The sequence below is a fragment of the Sparus aurata genome, chromosome 21 (assembly GCF_900880675.1).
Source record: "Sparus aurata chromosome 21, fSpaAur1.1, whole genome shotgun sequence".
Classification (NCBI taxonomy): domain Eukaryota; kingdom Metazoa; phylum Chordata; class Actinopteri; order Spariformes; family Sparidae; genus Sparus; species Sparus aurata.
In genome coordinates this window covers 17,818,234-17,839,046 of record NC_044207.1, presented here as the reverse complement: position 1 = coordinate 17,839,046, position 20,813 = coordinate 17,818,234, and the positions used below count along the sequence as shown (strand labels likewise).

Genomic DNA, 20,813 nt, shown 5'->3' with positions numbered 1-20,813 from the left:
CTCAGAGGCACACTTCAAACCAAGGGTAATGAGAGCGCAATGTTGTCTCAATGTATTATGGTCCCTTTTCTGTATAATAAGCATTAATAACTACTGCTGCTACGCTGTTGACATCTCAGTAGCTAATTTGCGAGCTAGCGAACGTTACACCGTTATTGCTGATTTTTGCATAACAGTCCAGAATTTAGTCATTTTTCAATGTTGCATTTTGATGGCATATGAAATGTAACTGAAGTCCAGCAGTGAAGTTGTTGCACTTTGTACAGCTCCTCTAATATCATATAATATGCTATAAAGCACCGCTACTGATGACGCAAGAGGGTTCATAGTGCTGGATTTCAGCCTCTACCCCTTGTAATTCTGTTCAGAGGGGAAGCAGACCTTTGGGGGGAAATAAAGGAAGAGGAGTAGAAATTGGACATGCAATTGAGCCAAAGACCCATTGCAGCCCCTTAGTGTTAAAGCTTAAAGAAAAAAAAAATTGCTACTGATTTAAACAGCCTTCTCCACAGCCTGAAGGCACAGTCTCGCAACAAGCAACAGCAGTTATGCACCAGAAAGAAACGGCAAAATGCTTTGAAAGTGTTTGTGTCTGTTTTGAATTTCAAGGCTGATGCAAACCTGCTTATGGACACAAGACATTAGCCAGACTAATGGTTTGTAGTTTCCTTCAAAGTCTGTGTACTTGTCAAACTTCTATTAGCAGCTGACAGCATCAAATTGTCACTGAGCAACCACTGAACTCATGCTTTAAATAACCACAGGCTGCAGCTGCGGGGAAAAATATAACTACAGGCAATCTATGGCCGAAAGCCTTGAGGAATTCATAAGCTTTCAGCCTCACTTTCTCCACATGCATCACTGTAGATTAACGCCCCAGAGGTGCTCGAGAATCATTTTGTCAATTGCCCTAAATTACATGTTTTTAATGAGAATGGTCACAAGAAGAAGTGCATTACATTATTCCTCTAGCTCATTCAAAATGGAAAATAGAGACTTCAAAGATGATTCTTTTACAATATTCATGAGTCTCTAAGATCCTCAAAGCCTTTTAAGAAGAACATGTGGCATAACTGCTGGCAAATGCTGGTAGAAACGTCCCAGGCCAGAAAACACATTCACTCTGAATTCAAAGCAGCCTGATGGGCAAGGCAGGAGGGGAGAGAGAGGGGTTTGGATTCAGCCTGGCACGCTTAATGCTCCAGAAATTAATGCTAAATAACATCTTCATGCATGGGTGAAGCTGTTACCCAGCTCATCACTCGCACATTTCCGCACGCAAAGACGTTTTGTTTATCTCTGAAGACGTCTCATTTTATGACAGAGACATGAAAGCTCGACAGGGATGTTTCGTCTACGGCATCCTCCTGTGTTGCAGAGGTTCCAAGTGTAAGCATTTCACGGATCCTCTTTGGTCCTTTCACACCGACTGTCAGGGGCTTCAGAGTCTGAATTTCCCGGAGATAAAGAAGCGAGGAACTGGTGAAAGTAATCATTTTAGCACTTCCTTTCTCCCTGATCTCCCCTCACTGACTCATGCTCCCCGTCTGAGGAGAAAAGATGAAAACTCTTCATCCAAAATGACAAATACGTATGGGATGTGAAGGATGCATTCAGGCCACACTCACTCTCCGCTGCTTGAATGTTGCACTGCAGCATTTTATCTTAAGCGAGTTGACAGTGCACTGCTGAAAGCATCAAACCTCAACTGTAAGGCTGAGTTTAATGTGCAGGCGTCTTCATAGCCCGCGTCATCGACACGTTACCTTCTGCCTTATCAGGCTCAGGAGACAGATATCTCTGGAACTAAGTCTCAACTTTTACTGTCTCCCTGGAAAAAAAAATATGTCTGTAAGGGAGAATGAACATGGTCTAGAATACGCCAGTTTTCTCTTCTTGCCTCATTCTTTTGAATGACAGCCAAACGCATTACAAGGGAATAAATGTGGACCGAAATCTAATTACATTTTTATACAGTCTAAATTTACGAACAACTCTGCGGTGCAGGTACGGGTTGCTTTCCTTCTTTCTGCTGCTATGTGAGAACATATGCAGTATAAATTGCGAGGATCTATCAAAATGCTGCGGTGAATAATATAAAGGCTGAAAATAGTGCCTGAAATCACTCAATGACACAGCCTCTGGGACATTTCATAGCAAGAAATGATTATAGCTGACCTGACTGCTACAATTTGTCAGTTTTATTCAAAGAAAAAAACATCAGTACAAATGTAGCTGAACTGCCACAAGGACAAAATAAGACGTTTAATCAAAAACTATGGCTGGAGTAAAGGGTAAATTATGGCTGAATGTTTTTTTAATCGCACAACACAATGAATCAAACACAACCTAATTGAAAAAGCCATAAAAAAGGATGATTTAACAGATTCTTGGGAGTTAACAGGTGCCTGGGTAATAATGTGCCTTCTTGTTGACAGGTGATAGCCGATCAGTGTGCACTAACTATGAAACTGGAGCCAGGAGAAGTTTAGCTTAGCTGAGCATATGTAACAGCTAGCCTACGTATAGCTACATATTGAAAAAAAAAATCCACCTAAAAGCACCCCTACATATCTATTTTTTAAAACGTTATATCCCATTTGTTTTATACGGAAGAGGATTAGGGCCACACATGAATTTTTTTTGTAGTTCTGACTTTAAAGTCAGAATTCTGAGATTAAAGTCAGAATTCTGAGAAAAAAGTCAGAATTCTGAGATTAAAGTCAGAATTCTGACTTTTTTCTCAGAATTCTGAGATTAAAGTCAGAATTCTGAGATTAAAGTCAGAATTCTGAGAAAAAAGTCAGAATTCTGAGATTAAAGTCAGAATTCTGAGAAAAAAGTCAGAATTCTGAGAAAAAAGTCAGAATTCTGACTTTTTTCTCAGAATTCTGAGATTAAAGTCAGAATTCTGACTTTAAAGTCAGAATTCTGAGATTAAAGTCAGAATTCTGAGAAAAAAGTCAGAATTCTGAGAAAAAAGTCAGAAGTCTGCACATGTAAAAAAAAAATTGAATTCTGACTTTAATCTCAGAATTCTGAGAAAAAAGTCAGAATTCTGACTTTAATCTCAGAATTCTGACTTTAATCTCAGAATTCTGAGAAAAAAGTCAGAATTCTGACTTTAATCTCAGAATTCTGAGAAAAAAGTCAGAATTCTGACTTTAATCTCAGAATTCTGAGAAAAAAGTCAGAATTCTGAGAAAAAAGTCAGAATTCTGAGATTAAAGTCAGAATTCTGAGAAAAAAGTCAGAATTCTGACTTTAATCTCAGAATTCTGAGAAAAAAGTCAGAATTCTGACTTTAATCTCAGAATTCTGACTTTTTTCTCAGAATTCTGACTTTTTTCTCAGAATTCTGACTTTAAAGTCAGAACTAAAAAAAAAATTCACATGTGGCCCTAATCCTCTTCCGTAGGTTTTAATAGTACAAATACTGCAGTGTAAATGTGAAGTAGAGCCACTTAGCTTGCTTGAAACAGGAAGAAACAGTGAATATAGCTTTGTCCAGATGTAAAACTTCCATCTATAGACATGTCTAAGATCTGTTAATAAAACTTTATATATTGTTTAATTTGTACAATTGTGCAAAAATCACAGTTTAAATATAAAGCTAAAGCCTCTTGTGTTTGTGTGCTAATTATGAAGTGAAAGCAAGAAGAGGCAATTAGCTTCGCTAAGCATAGCCTAGTCTACTGGAAACAGGAGGAAACAGCTAGCCTACATGGAGCTTGTAATACATGTAAAATCTCTGTCTAAATGCACCTTGAGCCCTACTAATAACAAATTATACGTAATTTGTTTAATCTTGATCAACAAATGCAATGTAAAAACATCAAGGTTGGTTTTACAAGCCAGGCTAACTACCAGCTAGCTCTTACCATTGCCATCTGCTTTCAGTCTCAATGCTAACACTAACTAACATCTGGCTATAGTTTCATATGTGATGGATGGACATGGAAGTAGTAGCTACCAATCTTTTTTATTGTTTTTGCTCTTACTGAGCCGTCGTGAGAAGATTGATACCACTACATGTGTGTGCTAAATATTAAGCTAGAGTCAGGATAACTTTAGCTTAGCTAGCATACTGGAAACAGCTCAGGGGAAACAACTAGCCTATATTTAGCTCTGTCCAAAGGTAAAATATCCTCCTACAAGCACTAACACATGCAGTATAAAAACAAAAAGATTTGGCTGCACGAGCCAGACTAACCACTAGCTAACTATTGACCATTTCTGCCTGTGTTCAGTCTCAAACGCTAAGTTAACATTAGGCTGTAGGCTGTTTTATAGCCTACAAACTGGACGTGGTACAAATCTTCATATTAAGCCAGTTATTGTTTTTACACTTGCTGGATATGAAACTTTTAAAAATGCATGCTGAATATGAAGCTAGAGTCAGTAGAAGTTTAGCTTAACTAGCATACTGGAAACAGCTCAAGGGAAACAGCTAGCCTACATATAGCTCTGTCCAAAGGTAAAATATCCTCTGACAAGCACCTCTGAGCTTTATTAATAAAACTTTATATCCCAGTTGATTAATTAGTATTTAAAAAAAAAAAAACGCAGAGTAAAAGCAATAAGTCTTAGTTTAATGAGACAGGCTTACCACTAGCTTCTTCCCTCCTGCTTCCAGTCTTCATGCTAACTATGCTAAAATCTAGCTGCATTTTCATAATGGCCGTACATTTCATATCATGCCAGCTTTTCTTTTGCCTCACAGCCAAACACATTACAAGATCATAAATGTGGACTGAAATCTAATTATACTTCTATACAGTCAAAATTTACGATGCTACTGGTTTATATTTCGCCGTTCTGCTGCTTCACAAGAATCTATGCAGCATAAAAATAGTGAGGATTTATCAAAATGCTGCTGTGAAAAATATAAAAAGCTGAAAATAGCAGCTAAAATCACTCAGTGACAGAGTCTCTGGGACATTTCATAGAAAGAATAATGACTGTTGCTGACCTGACCAACAATTTTTTTTTCCATTTGTCAACAGACAAAAGAAGGAACAAATGTAGAACTCCCCCTGAAGACAAAACAACACGCTTAATCAAAAAATATTAAATTAAGATTGCATGAGGTGGCGGGTCAAAATGCATTATTACTGAGCGGTATTTAATCACAGAACATAATGAATTTCATAACACAACAAAGAGCAATTGTGCCGTTTTCTGAGAGTTAACACGAGGTAGTTGTGTAATAACAGCGCTGTGCGGGCACCGATGTCCTTTTTAATAACACTCTCGTGCCCTCGTTCAATTTTTTTCCCTGCTTCCCCTCGCAGCCATAAATTACTCAGCTAATGCCCCAACAGCAGCAGCTATTGCTGAATCATTCAAAGACCTCAATTAGCAATTAAGAGCTTAATGAATAGAGGTCCTTGCTGGGCCATTCTGCTCCCAGCCCAGAGGAGCCCACTGGAATTTAATCTCTCCTGCAGGACTTGTACAGTAAATACTGGCTAACGGTGCAGAGAAGATAGAGAATAGCTGTTTTTTTTTGTTTTGTTTTTTTGCCCGCGTGTAATGAGCAACTCGCTTTGCCGTTTTAAAGCCTGTTTACTCCAGTACCTGCATTTTCTTTTCATTTTTTTGCGGTGGATCTTAACAAGGAAGGATGACTGTCAACAACTATTCTTGTTTTTCCTCCATTTCCACACCCCATTACCTCCTGCATAATACCTGTCTTGAGTTTGAATTGGAGAAGGAAGGGGGGGGGGGATGGCAACAAAAGGAGAGAGATGGAGTAGCAGAGAGGGAAATAAAAGGGTGTGAACTTCTAAAAAAAAAGAGGGGGGAAAAAGACATTTGCAATGCCAATCATCTTCAAGGAGCTTAGAGCTGGGCCTCACACAGAATATCAAAGATGGGGGGGAAAAAAACGCAGGCGCACATCATGCTGTAGGTATGTGGCGCTGGCTTATAAATTATTTCTATGGCTATCCTTTCATACATCAGCCTCTTATCATTTACATATTTTCATACCTTTAATAAACTGACTTTTTGAAGTGTGAGGCGACGCTTCACCGTGTGGGAGCCCACAGGTCTCTACGCTCATGCAGGGCTCCTGTATAGAAAGTACATTGCAATTTCCATCAGTTTTATCTCTCCTCTTCCTCCCCCCCGGTGAGAATTTACGGAGGCTCTGTGAAGCGTGGAGACTGAGGGGCAGACGATCATGCACCTAAAATGAGTTGTACCATAATCTGATGTTGGGGAACCTATAGCTTCGACCGGGCGATGACAGCAGGCAGATAAGAGCACAATGTGACCTATACAGTGAGATGGGAAGGAGCCGTATCTCTGCAAGACGTTTTATCTTGTATCCTTCAATAACAGGCGGGGCTGATTGTTTCTGTAATCGGGGCCTGTCTGCTTGATTTTATAAGACATCACACACCTGATCCTGGAGGTCAGCGTGTATCAGTTGGACATCTCAAACTGTTTGCTTTCGTAAACACTTGCAGAGGTGATATGTGCCATAGAGCAACTTATTGTGATGGCAAATACTTTATCGCTGAACTTAAAGGGTGACGTTTCTCACATTAAAGTGTATTTACAGGTCCTGAGGAGTTATACTGCACATGTAAAAAATAAAATAAAATAATATAAAGTCTATTCTGGCTCCAGTTTTATTCCCCCAGTGATGTCACCCGGTATTATGTACCGTTACTGCATTGTGGGTAAAGTAGGCACCGGGTTTTGAAAAGCAGTCCACTCGTCTCATTATAGATAGTTTAAAAATAGATGATCAAAACCAATACAGCAGAAGCAGAGATATCAGCTAATTCCACACACTCTGGTGCCTACATTACCCACAATGCAATTTAGTCACTGAGTGATTAACTGCAGCTTCCACTGGAGCTACGAAAACCCTTTTAATACTTTTTCTTCACATATTTATTAGGACTCCTCAAGACCTGTAAACGTCCTGTTTTGTGGAAAATTAGTGTAGTTAACCTTTAAATTGATTCAAGGGGAGTAATGGAGGATTCTTATTTATTTTGTGTCCCTGCGCGACGCCTTCCCAGCATCACAAGACTGATTTCAACATAACAAGACGAAAACAGACTCGAATGGGGAGAAAAGGCTTCTTAGTGTCTTTTTGTTGCTTTGCAGACCCAAAGTGTCAGTATTTGAAGTCCTGGACATGAGACTCAACAATCAACTATCTTTCTGGTGCATTTATACACAGCAGCATTATTACTAATCAACAGCGAATATTCAAAGCTTCGGTTCTGGGAGGAGTGTGTGCTGAGCGTGACTTTTGAAGGACTCGGCCCGACATTTCTCTCTTCTCAACTGAGATGGACGGCATGGCTGTGCAACATATGTTTCATCATTTAATCAAAAGCATTTATTTTTAAGGATCCTGCTATCCTACAGTATTGTTGTTTCTATTGTTATTTTGTTAAATAATAAAAAGACATTTTCCAAAAGGTTTGGTGTGTTTAATTCATGTTTATAATCCCCCCAGCAGTTTGTTTGGTTAAACAAGGTATAATAACAGCCGTTTTGAAGCAAAAATTCAAAAATCTGAATCCAAAACCTGAAAAACGAATACCCAGCCATCAAACAGATATCCGATAAGTCAAATATTTGGGTCCAGCCCTATATTCAAATTAATATGGCGTGAGGTTCAGTTAGCTTTGCACAAAAATGGCCAGCAAGAATGTCCCTCAGAAGGACATTTTTGACTTTTTTACTGTAAGCTACATCTGTACTTTATTACTTCTACTCAAGTAAAGACGTTGAATCAGTTCTTCTACTACCACCAGTCTGTTTTTACACAAGCATCTGTACTTGTACTTGAGTAAAGTATGTGTGAAACCTCTGACAAACAGCGCTTTAGATTTCGCTCCGTCGGTCCCACAGGGACTTTTATCGTTTCAAGGGAACATTTTTAACCCTGTTTGTATTTCCACCTGCCGCCTCCGCCAACTGTTTGGCTTCAGAGACTTTCTGTTGCATCACCGTGCATCATGCTGCTGCCGTCTGAGCCTTCTGAAAAGTTCATTCTTTATTTTATTTGGAGACTTTCCCATTTCTCGCACTGCCGAGAAAAACACTACGGATTACACCTTGCATCAATATGTGCACTTGAAGGAAAGAGCGAGAAAAAGACTCCACCTGCTGATGTAGCAGGGGAGTCCACAGCGCCGCTCGAGGGCAAATGAACATATGCAACGCTTCCCCATATCTCTTGGCACGGACATATTTCTCCATTTCCTTAATTCTCCTCTTGTGTGACTGCCAAATATAGCACCCTGCTCCACCAGGCTAAAGTAACTGGGTCACTAGAGCTGTGAGTAATTAGCTGGTTCCTGCTTTATGGCACCAGCGGGCTGTGGAGCGAGCTAATGATTTGACTAACAGTGAGGGTGAAAGGTCAAAGGTCGAAAGTGGGCTCGTACACGGGGAGGAGGGTCCGAATGAAATGCCTGCAGGAAGCCGAGGCGGATATGTGCAGAGGTGGGGTTTCCTTGGTGTGAGCACTAAAAAACAACATGACTAAGAACTGATTTCTTATTTCGTTTGAGGAACAATTTGCAATTTCAATGGGAAAAAAAAAGCGTCTCCGGCATAAAACGTTACCAGCTGATGGTGTTTTCGGTTTAGCGTATAGCAGATAAGAGATAGATTTTGTCGACACAGCGACAGAAGGGTGAACACACAGTACATCTAAACTGGTAAACACTAAACACAATGCTAATTTGAATGTAAATAAACATCCAAGGGAGATTCAGTAAGAAAGATAAAGGCACTGAACTACTGGACGCCTGGTTTCTTTATTTATTCGCAAGTGTTTCAAAGCAGCCGTAATACGATCCACTACAATATTCACATAATAAATACCGTCGAGGCATATTCCAGTTCTCGTTAAACAAACTATAATTTCTTTTTTTCCAAGACCAAAACCAACAATGTGTAAGTCTGTCTCCCTCAGCCTTTCTATGGCCCTTTACTTTACTTCCTCCTGAAAACATGAATCATTATAAAACTGGTCTTGAATATACAGTTTCAATTTTTTCTAAAAAGGGCTCAGAAGAATCCTAAAGCAGCTGGGCACTGTCGTTTTTGGCACCTGCTATTGAACCAGGAGAGGATGGAGGATTATGGCTGTGGATTAATACATAATTGGTGCTCTAGTGAGTAAAACAGCAGGATGAAAACGGGATTAACTCAAAGTAAATGTGGGACTGACTCATGAAGGCACGTGTCACCAGTGTCATTTTCCAGATGTGTTCTGTTAAACTGGATGTTATTGGCAGAAAATGTTAAAACATTTTGTTTTGTTTTTCAGAAGATTCCTGGAGTTGATGATTCTCAGCCTTGGTCTCTTTTTTCCCACTCCTCTGCTCACTCGCTAACTTTGTTTACTGTATTTTCACTGTTTTCGGTCGCAGTAGGTGGGGTCCAAGCGTTACAGCTGAAAGCAAACATACCAAATATCATCAAGCGCCATTTACACCAGTCAGTAATCCTATTTGTGGTTTTTCAGCCCCGTCGTTAGGATAAAAATGTTGGCTGTCAACGTTTCTGCAAACCACTGAGATGAGAAGATAGAGATGCGGAGGGGGCGGTGATGGAGTTACAGATGAGAGGGACCGGTGACTGCGGCTCATTTTTTAAATTTCCAGCCATGTTTGTGGTGACCAACACAGGTATTTGAAGCCCAAACATGACCTTTTCCTGAGCCTAACTCTGTGGTTTTTTTGTGCCTAAATCCTAATGAGCTTAAGCACATTGTCATCACAAGATAAAACCAAAGGAAGTTACGTTTCAACAAATCTGTTGTGTGAAGAAATGCACATTGATGAGATCTGTTGTCTGTAAGCAAAATACACCTCATAATTGGTTACCATGGTTACCAGGTGGTCACCCTCAGGGCAGTCGGGCTAGAGGAGAGTGAAACAGACTTTTTTTTTTTTTTACCTCTAGCTGTCTAACCGTTTTTGCTTTGCTGATTAATAACCTTTGAAATTGAACAATGTCTCCGTGCCACATTTTCTTTTGTTGGATCAAACTGTCTGAGTGAGTCCTGTGGATCCTTTTGATGTGGATGAAGATGATGGCTTCATTCAGTGAGAACCTACACTGTCATTTAGTTGAATGACAACACACACACACCTGTTGCACACCTGCATATCTCCCCCTACAACATTCCAGCTCCACTCTGAAAAGGAGACTCAATTGAGCTTTTTTCAGCTGGCTTTAAATTATACAGGAGCTTGCTCTGAGACAGTATTATCATTTGCTTCCTTATCTGGGGTGCAACCTCTTCTTTAACCTTTTGAATGTGGGGGGTGGCACGGCTTTAAATAGCTCTGAATAAGACGGGCGCCGTGCAGAGGGCAGGGGTTACTGAGAAGAGACGCTCCGAACTTCCAGGCAGGAATCAGCCGGCTCCAGCTGCCAGAGCAATAAAGTGTTGGCAGCTGTCCACGGTGCTGAAATCAACCTGCTATCTCTTTGAATGGAGAATAAAAGGGAGCTGGCCGCGGTGCTGAGACACTGACGCTGCGAGGCTAATGGCATGCCTCGCAACACAACTGAGCATCAGGTGCACGCGTATACTGTGGCTGCTGTTCGTCCAAGAACGGCTGAAAAAGACAGTATTGAAAGAAAAGAATTTTGTTGAATGTGACTAATGCAGATGTGGAACAGGACATTCAGAGCCAAGAATAGGAGATGTAACGGGGAGCGGTGGGTTATTTCCACATGCGTAATGTAACGCAGAACTGCTCCGAGCGAGGTGGGTGTCATACGCGTGTGTGCTCCAAGAGTTTTGATGCATTTTTTTTTTTTTTTTTTTTTGTAAGACGAACGCGCGCACACACCATCCTCCTGTTTTGTTTGTCTGACTCACTCATCTGTTTTTTTTTCTCTCTCTCCGGTTATCTTTCACATGCAGGGTGATAAAAAAAAAAAAGAGACAGAGAGAAGCGAGCTCGCCTAATCTCTTCTTTGACCTATAGCCCGAAAAGCCCGGCGCGGCTCTCAAACGTTTTTTCATCCGTATCTCACCGAAGATGGACTCCGTGGCGCGTGGCTTTTTGAGACAGCCCACACCGCACACCTGCAGAGGGGGGTCAATGATCATCCCGGCCCACGGGTGCAGAAACGCAAACGACGAAAAAGACAGATTACTGACCGCTCCGGAAATGCCTGGCTAAACTTTACTCCTGCCTTTCCTTCCTTCCTCCCTCCCTCTCCGGGCTCGTTCAGTGATTCAGTGCATGCGTATATACGGGCTGGCTATTCCGGCGCCCCAGCCTCCCACTTCATCCCGAGTGAGAGATAAGTATTGTTTGCGTAGCAGCACATTTCATGCTCCGCTTCCCCCACCTGTTCCCTGAACCTGCAAAAGTCGGAAGGCTGGAATAGCTGTCAGATGCCTTCACCCGTATCTTTCTCTCCCAGGGATGACTGAAAAGAGGTTTTTATTTGTCTTGAAAGCGTTTCCCTTTAAAATAAAAACAAACTTTGCTCAAGGATTTTTTCATAGAGGTGATGCCAGCGGTCATTTTTTAAGGGTTATATCGCTGTTTTTTTGTCTCCCTGCTCCTGTCTCTTAATTGAAGGAGATTTTTGTGTGGTTTTTTTGGGGTTTTTTTTTAACGTGTCGCCTGCAGGTTTGTGGGTGAGCACTGGCCGCATGTGAAGGTCAAACTATTAATCAAATCTATCGGCCTGATTTGCATAATGAACTGCTGCAAAAAAAATAATAATGTACCCAGGCCTTGAAGACACCCCCCCCCCCCCCCCCCCCAACCCTCCCCATCTTCCTCACATCCAGCCCCCTTTAAGTTTCCGAGTGTGATGTCTGAGTGTGTCGGCCGGTTATCACTCACACACGCAACGAGGCTTGTGTGTGTGTGTGGTGTGTGTGTGTGTGTGTGTGGCGAGCGAAACAGGGGCGGAGGAGAACAGCTGTGTCTGGTTCAACTGGCAGGAATCTGTTTTGTTTTGCACAGCAGTGATTTGCATTCATTAAGAGATAGTTTGAAATGTTCCCAGGCAACTTAGGGGACTGGAGGGCAGTCTCCCTGCATTTTGGGGCATTTGGCATCACTTTTCTCATCCTTAAATAGCAGAAAAATATGGATTTAAGGTGAAAAGTGTATTCAGTGGTGCCATATTGTGATTCTGTTGCGTTTGAGAGACAGGTATGAGACATTCAGGGACCCCAAAACGATCTGAGGATTCAATGTACATCCAGCTCTGTCCGAGAAATTCAGCTTGGAAGGCAAAAAGTTCCCGTTTTGCTCGCAAAGGCTGCGTGAAAGAAAGTGCAAAGAAGGTGCCAAAACAAACTCCAGCAAAGTTCAAATTCCTCACCTATTTGAAAAGCAAAATCCTCAAGGGTGAAAATCAAAACTGTAATGTTTGCGCCCTGAGAGACGTTCAGCCTCCAACACCAGAGAAACACTGCAGGATGAGAGGAAAGCACCGAAACCGCACCAAAACAAGCCATGACAGAGGAGGAGGGGGAAAAAGCCTGGAAATGAGCAAAAGGTTTCGGGGATTATAACAAGTGAGCTCGTAAAGAAGCTGCCTCTGAGGTGGTGGTGGTGGGGGGGTTGAGAGAAGAGGAAGAGAGAGGGGGAAGAGGGGGAAAAAAATATCAAGAGCGTCCGCAAGCACGGAGGGATATCTGTCAGCGGATGTCGCCGGAGCGACAAAACACTCAGCATCCAAAGATCTCAATCATTGCATGCAGAAAACGAGAAAACATGTTTGGTTTTTTGTTTTTTTTTCCCCCGCGTCGCAACAGTCAAGACAAGAAAAGGAAGAAAAAGAGGATAAAAATATGCAGAAGAAAATGTCAGTGGAAAATGTACTCACCGAGCGGGAGTAAAAGGTTTTCAATTAAAAAGAAATTGGGCGTGTGGCGGTGCTGGACTGGTGCTGTGCAGGCTGCTAAATACCGAGGCTCTGCGTCCCCGCCGCGCTCTGTGTCGCTGCCGGTGCTGGAGTCATGTGACTCGGGGTTTGGCCAGAGTTTCTGAATCAGTCCGAGCTTTTTTTTTTCTCTCGTAGCTACACACGGTGGGCAATTCCGGGGCTGTAATGGATAGGAGCTTTTCGGGCAAAGTCATAGATTTTTTGATTTATTTTATTTTTTTCTTCTTTTTGTGGTGTTCAAGCTAGGGTCCGGGTCCTAAATGGTGTCACCGACGGTGACCCAGGAGGGTCACAGGAGAGAGGTGTATGGGGTTAATTCTGCTAAGAAGAGCACCTGTTCGCCTCAGGTGACTTCCTGGTGTAACAGAGGAGATGATCAATATGATTTTTTAATTGAGGGTTTCATGATGAAAAACTTTATAAACTTGTGATCTGTGGAGCTTCAAATAAAGTGAGAACAAAAGAGTGGAAAAGTGTTTTTATGATACGGCTGTCTGCACTTAAAACAACTTGGTTGGGTTTAGGAAAGAACGGGACGATCAGGAAGCACAGTGGTTTGACTCATGGAGATAATAATAAGAGCTGCTGCTCAGACCTGTTTCCATTTGTTTCCCCCAGTGGCCATTTGTGGTATTGCAACAAAAAAAATCCACCGCTGCCCCCCAAAAACATTCTCATCATAAACCACAACTATAAAAGAGATGTCTGTTTGTAAATCTGTTGACAGGACACATCCACCTTCAGACACACTCCATTTTTACTGCTTGTATTGTGGATTCATACACAGTGGAGGGTTAAGGGGCCACTATGTTGTTAAGTAATAGGTAATATTTATGATACTGGTAAGATAACAATATAGAATCAGAAATACGGTACAATATTTCAACATTTCCCATCTAGTAACGCTGACCCTTGCAGCTAGCTACCGTTAGCAAGTTAGCCCACGGCTCGGTGATCCGTACGTAGATGTCGTTACGAAGGTTATGAAACAACACCTAGGAAGCGCGCCTAGCTTATTTTGGCTTATAGACTGTCAACTGGAGAGAAACAGCTAGCCTGGCTCTCGACAAAGGTTAGAAAATAATCTACAGACTAAAATGTTGAATTCTGCTTGAAAGAATAATTCCACTGTGGGCTTATTTTTCGTCATATTTCCCATTATTATTTTGGTTTGTTGATCGTAGTTTACCAGCTACACAGCATCCCAGCAATGTAGTCCAACAGAGCAAGAAAAGTCAGTCAGATCAGATAAAGCAGTTTATCCAGATTATCTCAAGTGTTTGGTATTCTCCATTATCACTGTGTTATTGCAGACGGATAAACCAAAGACGTGTGTAAACTTGGGAATCTTTTCTGTTTGTTTACTATTATAGTATTATTGTTCTGTTTTATATTTGTACTCCGCACCAGGATGTAGTGGTCGAGAGTAAATAAAGAAATCTGAAATGAAAATGAAAATGAGTATATTTGAACTGTTCAGCACTCAGATCTTTATCTAAGTAAAAGTAGGTCAAAGTTGAACCAGAAGTCGGTCTGCAAACTGTGACGAACGAGACATAATTCAAACTTTTGCCTTAGTTTTCTTTTTCAAACAACTTTGTCAGTTTGTTTAAAGCCGCCTGATCATCTCACTGATTGAAAGCAATCAACTTGATGTCACAAGTGTCAGAAATATTGGCCCAAATTACTGAATTAGACCCAAGGTGCATGTCTAATAAGCAGGAATTATCTCCTCTGCCACCACCACATTTATAGCATGAAAGAAAATATACTGTTTCAATAAAGTCAAACAGCATTTTTCACTTTATTGCTCGTTGTAGCTCATTATGTTATTTATATAAATGCGGTCCCCTGTGCTAATTATCATCATTGCTGAAGGCTGTTGTTGTCCACTGAGTGATTGAAAAGGTTTCCACATATCATCAGTCTCGCAGCTCTAACCTCTCGGTGCTCTCTCATTAAAATCTGCTTACAGGATTAATCAGCTGAGTTTCTATTGAGCCCTATAAGAATATTGATCATCAGTGAGGAAGTCGACGCTCAGGGCAGTTCTTAACAGAGTTTAAAGCTCAGTTAATATCAGGCAATGACTTCACACACAGCCCGCAGGTGAAAAGCAGTATTGATTGAGCATCTTCCAAACATTAAGGTAACTCCGGGACATAAAAGGTGCAGTGTGTATTTTTAGTCTGGAAAACTTCGACTCTGGCCCGGCTTGTCAGCGTGTTTCATTTGATGTGCTCTGCGAGGTTGACAGCTCCACGGTTCCTACTCGATCTTGACGGAAACACGAGTGGTCATGCTGTCAGGCAGCAACAGAAGTCTTTGCTGTTGCTGCAGCGTCTGCCGGGCATCTGAGCAAAGGGTCTGTATGGATCAATGACTTCTCATGGGGCTGATGGGCACAGACAGGCAGACGCAAGGGCAGCGCACTTCCTACTGCGTCTCTTTGTTTGCTTTATACAGATGTCGGCGTCACGGGAGTGACATCTATCAAACGTGTTCACTCCTGTGAGTATATCAGGTTTTGATTTCAGATGGTGTAGAAACCTCACAATCTATTCAAAAGGTGTTTATTATTGTTACAGACAAACACCTTTTGGTTGAATGAAAAGGGCTGGTTCAATTTTAGTTCTACAATTGTTCGCACAGTGACGCTTTAAGCAGGGACACGGGGAGCCAGTCGCAGTTGGGAGTATTGAGGGGCCAGTCTATATAATGATGTCATGGTAAATGGTGCACAACATTCGCAGAATACGAGAGCGAAGAAGAGGAGAGGGTCAGGTGGCTATTTATAGGAATATCGGAAGTTGGCGCTGTTGAGGTGTGGTCCAACTCCTGAAACTTCGCCAGATAAGCTTCAATAAAATGACTGAAAAACTCAGGGTTGTGTCACGACTAAGCCAAAACATGATATTTTTCAAACTCTAACCAACCAGTGTCTGTGCCTTAACCTAAACAGGTCATACGTGAACATAAAGAAACCTTTGAGACTCAAGATATCGGTGGTTTGCAGAAGTGAACATTTCCAACATTTGCTCTTGAGATGAGGTTGAAATGCTGCACCTGTTCACCAGGTAGTCCTAGCTTTCTCTGTCTGGCTTTGTGCTGCCAGACAGGTGGTGCACGTTCGGTTTACCAAAAGGTTTTGCTGGTAAAAGATCCCTGCTGTGGCCAAACACAACACAAGGACAGCAGTGAGAGAGTGAACCAAAACAAAAAAAGCTCAAAATAGTTGTGTGATTCTTTGAATAAAGATATTAATTATAGTCTTTGTCACAGTTGGATTCAATTAAATCACATGCTTGAAAGCAAGCCAGAAGAAAATGATACCAAGGCTGATTTCAGCATTGGACTGCAGCATCGTCAGCCTCGTTATGTGAATATGTCGCCTGCTCTTCCTGCAGCAACACATCAGTGTCTTCAAGTTTGAGTGGAAGGCATTCCAGCACGGTGTGACCAAGAATTCCTCCATCTATACATCTGTATCCACTTTCTTCAACCTCAGCACATATGCTGATTCTCTGGCTGGTGTGCAGGTAATTCAACAGCTCATCTTAGCTGATAGCCCAGCTGACACCGCCAGCTCCGAGCCAGGTGTCCGCAGACGAGGGAGGCGATCTCAGACGAGATGTGTGTTGTGTGATTTCTTGTAGTTTGGAGTTATTCTGTGCTTCAGGTCGCATCATGGGTCTGGACTCTGGCAGAGCGAGCGCTGTAATTACAGTGAGGAGCAGGACATGTAATGCAACGTTAATGGCAAAATGGACTGATGCTGCGTGCACTGTGTCCTCTTTTCAAACACGAACAGTGCATTAGCAGCAGGGATCCACTGTCCCCACACTGATTGGAGCTATTAAATACAATTGAGGATGTGTAGAGAGGGGAGTGAAAGTGAGTGGTGGAGAAATGAGGTTCGTCCTAGTATAATGCTGCCAGAATTATACAAGGGAAGAAAAAAAAACCCCAGCATTTAACGGTTTGTAAGTTACGGCTCGGAGGAAATGTCGAGTGGCTATCCTCCACCGTGTTGCTCTTTTCTTTGTTGTGCCCTATTTTTGAAGGCATTTTCTCTGCATCAGCTGCCATTTCTCACAGAATTTACACAAAGAAAAAGTAATTTGAGCGTGAGATTCGTGAAAACACCATTTGTGCTGCTTATTTAAAAATAATGATGAGACAAAAGGTCATTTATGGATGCAGTCTGTGTGTGTGTGTGTGTGTGTGTGTGTGTGTGTGTGTGTGTGTGTGTGTGTGTGTGTGTGTGTGTGTGTTGTGTTTGTGTGTGCATTTCCAGAGAGTGGGAATCTATGCTGATCATGTGTTCGTCTGTGCATCTGCCAGCGCGCATGTGACCGATGAAGCGTAACCTTCTAATGTGTTTACACACTGACATTTCAAGATCTGTTGTGTTCCTCTGTGAAAGTAAAACCCCTTGACATTCTTTAGGCTCACATTTCCCTGAGCTGCTGGCCCCGTCAGCTCTCATATCCTGCAGAGCCGGCATCAACAACATAATTACATCAGCTTCACTACCTCATCTGCCCCCTGTCAAATATGAAGATGATGTTTTTCCCTTTAAAACAAAGTGTTCCACCCACCATCTGTGTGTTCTGTTATTTGGGCCGTCTCGTGATCTCGCTCGTCCACGTGGGAGGAAAATTTGATGTCCTCTCAAAGTGCTTATAAAGCCCTATAGATTTCACGGTGTACAGTAGTTATAGCTCGAGACGAATCCTTTCTCAACAAACCTGATGATTCACTCTCTCTCGGTGTGTACATCAAGCTTCACCACCTCGCCGAAATTAAAAAGCAATACTAACTTTTTTATTTTAAGATTACACATCCAGCCTGTGATACTGGCTTTTAAATGAGCCCTGACATTTAATGACTGTGTGGGTTTGAGTCCATCTGTTCATTTGGCTTCTCAATATGGCCACCCATATGTTGTGGTCTCTGTATCAAACTGTGAGTTAACCTGGCAAACTCAGTGATTCACCTCAGGATATTATTATTCTGTGTGAAGATAAGACCAAAAGTAAAGCTCTGACTGATTAGGATAGGGGCAAAGAAATAACTCAAACTTTAAAACACACAGAAAAAATATTCCTGCGGACATCTGCACCCTAGCCCTGGTTTCAGAGCCAAAGAGACTTTTTTATAAAGAATGAAAGAAGGAGACCAAACCAGAGCTAAAAGGTGAATACATATTAGACTCAGATTTATAAGATATAATTATCTATATTATATATAAGACTTTACCCATTAAAGTGTGTTTACATGTCTTGGGAAGCCTTAATGCACCTGTGAAGAAGTTGTAAAACGTCTTCAGTGGCTCCAGAGGAAGCTGCACGTTATCTGGTAAATTACCTCCAGTGATGTCACTTAGTGGCACAGTTGCATTGTGGGTAATGTAGGTTCCAGGTTTTGAAAAGCAGTCCACTTTTCTAGCATTCCACTCCTGCAACACTGTCAACTCATTATGGACAGTTTAAAAACAAATGATCAGAATTTATATATCACCCACAATGCACCTCGGCCATTGAGTGACATCAATAGAGGCAAATTATAAGATTACATTGAGCTTCTTCTGGAGCCACAAAAGGCTTTATACTATTTTTTACCATATCAAGACCTGTAAACACACTTTAATGTGTGAAATTGACGAAGTTACCCTTTAATAAGAAGACAGTGTTTATTTACCGCTTCTTCTTCTTCTTCTTCTTCTTCTTCTTCTTCTTCTTCTTCTTCTTCTTCCCCCTAAATTGACAAAACTGTCTGATAAAGAATGGTGTGCCTCTGGAGCGGGGCTGTGTGCAAAAGTTGTCTCTGCAAAGTGTGACATTGACAAGCAGTGCGACACCACGGTCTCTGCTAAAAGGATCAGAATATTTTCACTTGACGAATGCAACAAAAGAGCTCAGGGCAAACAGTGGTTTTCCTGGTGCATTTGTTGCAATGCGCTTACGGTGAAAATTACCTTTTTTCTTCAAAGTATAGAAAGGTTGTTTTTGGCTTCATATAGATCTGTTTTAAATTTGTATTCATTGTTCTTGTACATTTCCCCAAGTGCCCAAAGGGACCTGAAACTTATTTTCATTTTCACTTTACAATCAGAACACAATCAGGGTCAGTGGAATTTGATTTGCGTGGGTGAGCTGAGTCTGCAGCCCGAGCAGCATCATATTTTTGTTATACAGAAAAATATATTTTTTGTTTTAAAGAGTGAACATCAAAAACTTGCACTCATGGAAACATTATGAAAGCTTCAAAAGCGTCCACACACTGACACAAGAGTCTTCTCACTATTGCTAAAGATTGTTTTGCCTAATTAAAACGCACCTTAAATATTCCTTAAAGCAGCCCCTCCAGGAATAAAACAAAAGTCGCTAAGTCAGCCTTCTCTTCCGCAGCGTTCAGTCTAAACGTCAGTGCTTACCTTCCCAGCTGTCTGTTTGCAGAGCAACGTGTCCCTTGTGTTTCCAATTTGGAAAACATGCTTACTTTCATTTGGACCCCAATGCTCTTGTCAATGTAAATCAGGTAGGACTGTCGGGCAGATCGATACAGACGTGAGAAAGGATTCACTCTGTATACCCCTGGGACTCATCAGTGACAGCAGTCTATTACTCCAGAGAGCGAGCAGACGTGTGGGGGGGGAGCTGCTATGAATTGCAAATGTGAAACTACTGACTTGCCTGCTATGCAAACTCCATGATATATTATGGCACACTTGGGATTATCTTCCTATAACACAAAGGTCCTACAGCATGATGAGAACCAGCTCCCTGAAAATGCCCATTCAGTATGAACAGACTCAAAACAACGCTCAAACAACAGAGGTGAGCTGCAGACCCTGAGGATTCATCCTGATTCTCATTCCAGAGGAAAGCACTGTTTGCGCTTTTAACCCCAGAGGGTACTTGTATCACACTGAGGATTCAGCCTGAAATTCGCTCTGCTATGTAAAGTGAAATGGGTGCACAGTGTTATTTTTGTCCCCCTCGCTCTTTTTGGTCTTTCTCAAGTGGTTAAAGGTCATTTGGGGCCACACTGTGTCACACAGACGCGATGCTAGCCGGCGCGCTGAAGAAAACTCTCAGGCTCCTGATTAATTCAGCTGATGGAGAAGGTTGATGCTCTCGCTCATTTCCCTCCTCTCGTGGTTTAAGCTCAAGGGGTGATTATTAAACATCCTGAGGGGATTTTAAAATGTTAAGAAGTTGTCGAAACTTTCCGATGCATCCTCGTGTTCAACTTGTAGCGACGGCTGCCTCTAAGGGTTTGGTAAATTCCTTCAGTAAGGACTGAAGGGTGATTGGCTTGACACTATGCACACTCTATTTCTGTAAATGCAACAACAACAAACAGCTGTTCACTTTATTACGGAGAGTTAAATGAGAAGATTGATACCACTCTCAGGTCTGTGTGGTAAATATTAAGCTTCAGCCGACCCAATTAGATTAGATAAGGCTAAGGACGGAAACTGGGTGAAAGAGCTAGCCTGGCTCTATCCTAAGATAACAAAAATCCACTAAAGCCCTCCAATTAGCATGTTGTGTAGTCTAAAAAACTATTTCTTGGCTGGGATTAGTGCCAGGCCACCAGCGGAGACTCCAGGACCTAACTGGTCTGGCCCATAATCCCACATAAAACAGCAAATTGTTAAAGGGGCTCTGTGGAACTTCTGTGTTCGTTCATGTCGGCGGACCCCATTTCTAAACTAACGTTAGCTGCTGTTGCTCTCTGTTAGCGGAGCGGAAAGAGGCACTGAGACTTGAGAACATAAAGTCACATCCTTTGGACTGTCTCGGAAAATCCAACTCGAGTCCTCCACAAAGAAATCCAGAGACCAGCAGCATTAAACAGCTTCAACAACAAATGGTCCACAGGCC

The 20,813-nt window shown here is 41.9% G+C and overlaps 1 protein-coding gene across 3 annotated transcripts in view; it reads right to left on the bottom strand.

Moving 5' to 3' along the window:
• The window catches only part of LOC115572928 (RNA-binding Raly-like protein), a 47,301-nt gene extending 34,293 nt beyond the window's left edge, over positions 1-13,008 (bottom strand). The window contains exons 1-2 of one of the 3 annotated variants that reach the window (XM_030403437.1): positions 12,859-13,002; positions 12,352-12,511 (exon numbers count right to left, since the gene is read on the bottom strand). The gene's annotated coding sequence lies outside the window, so the exon portion shown is untranslated. Of the gene's footprint in view, positions 1-12,351; positions 12,512-12,858 lie in introns of all 3 variants that reach the window. The other 2 variants (XM_030403436.1, XM_030403435.1) reach the window with 2 other exon arrangements.
• Between the last annotated feature and the right edge of the window lie 7,805 nt (positions 13,009-20,813).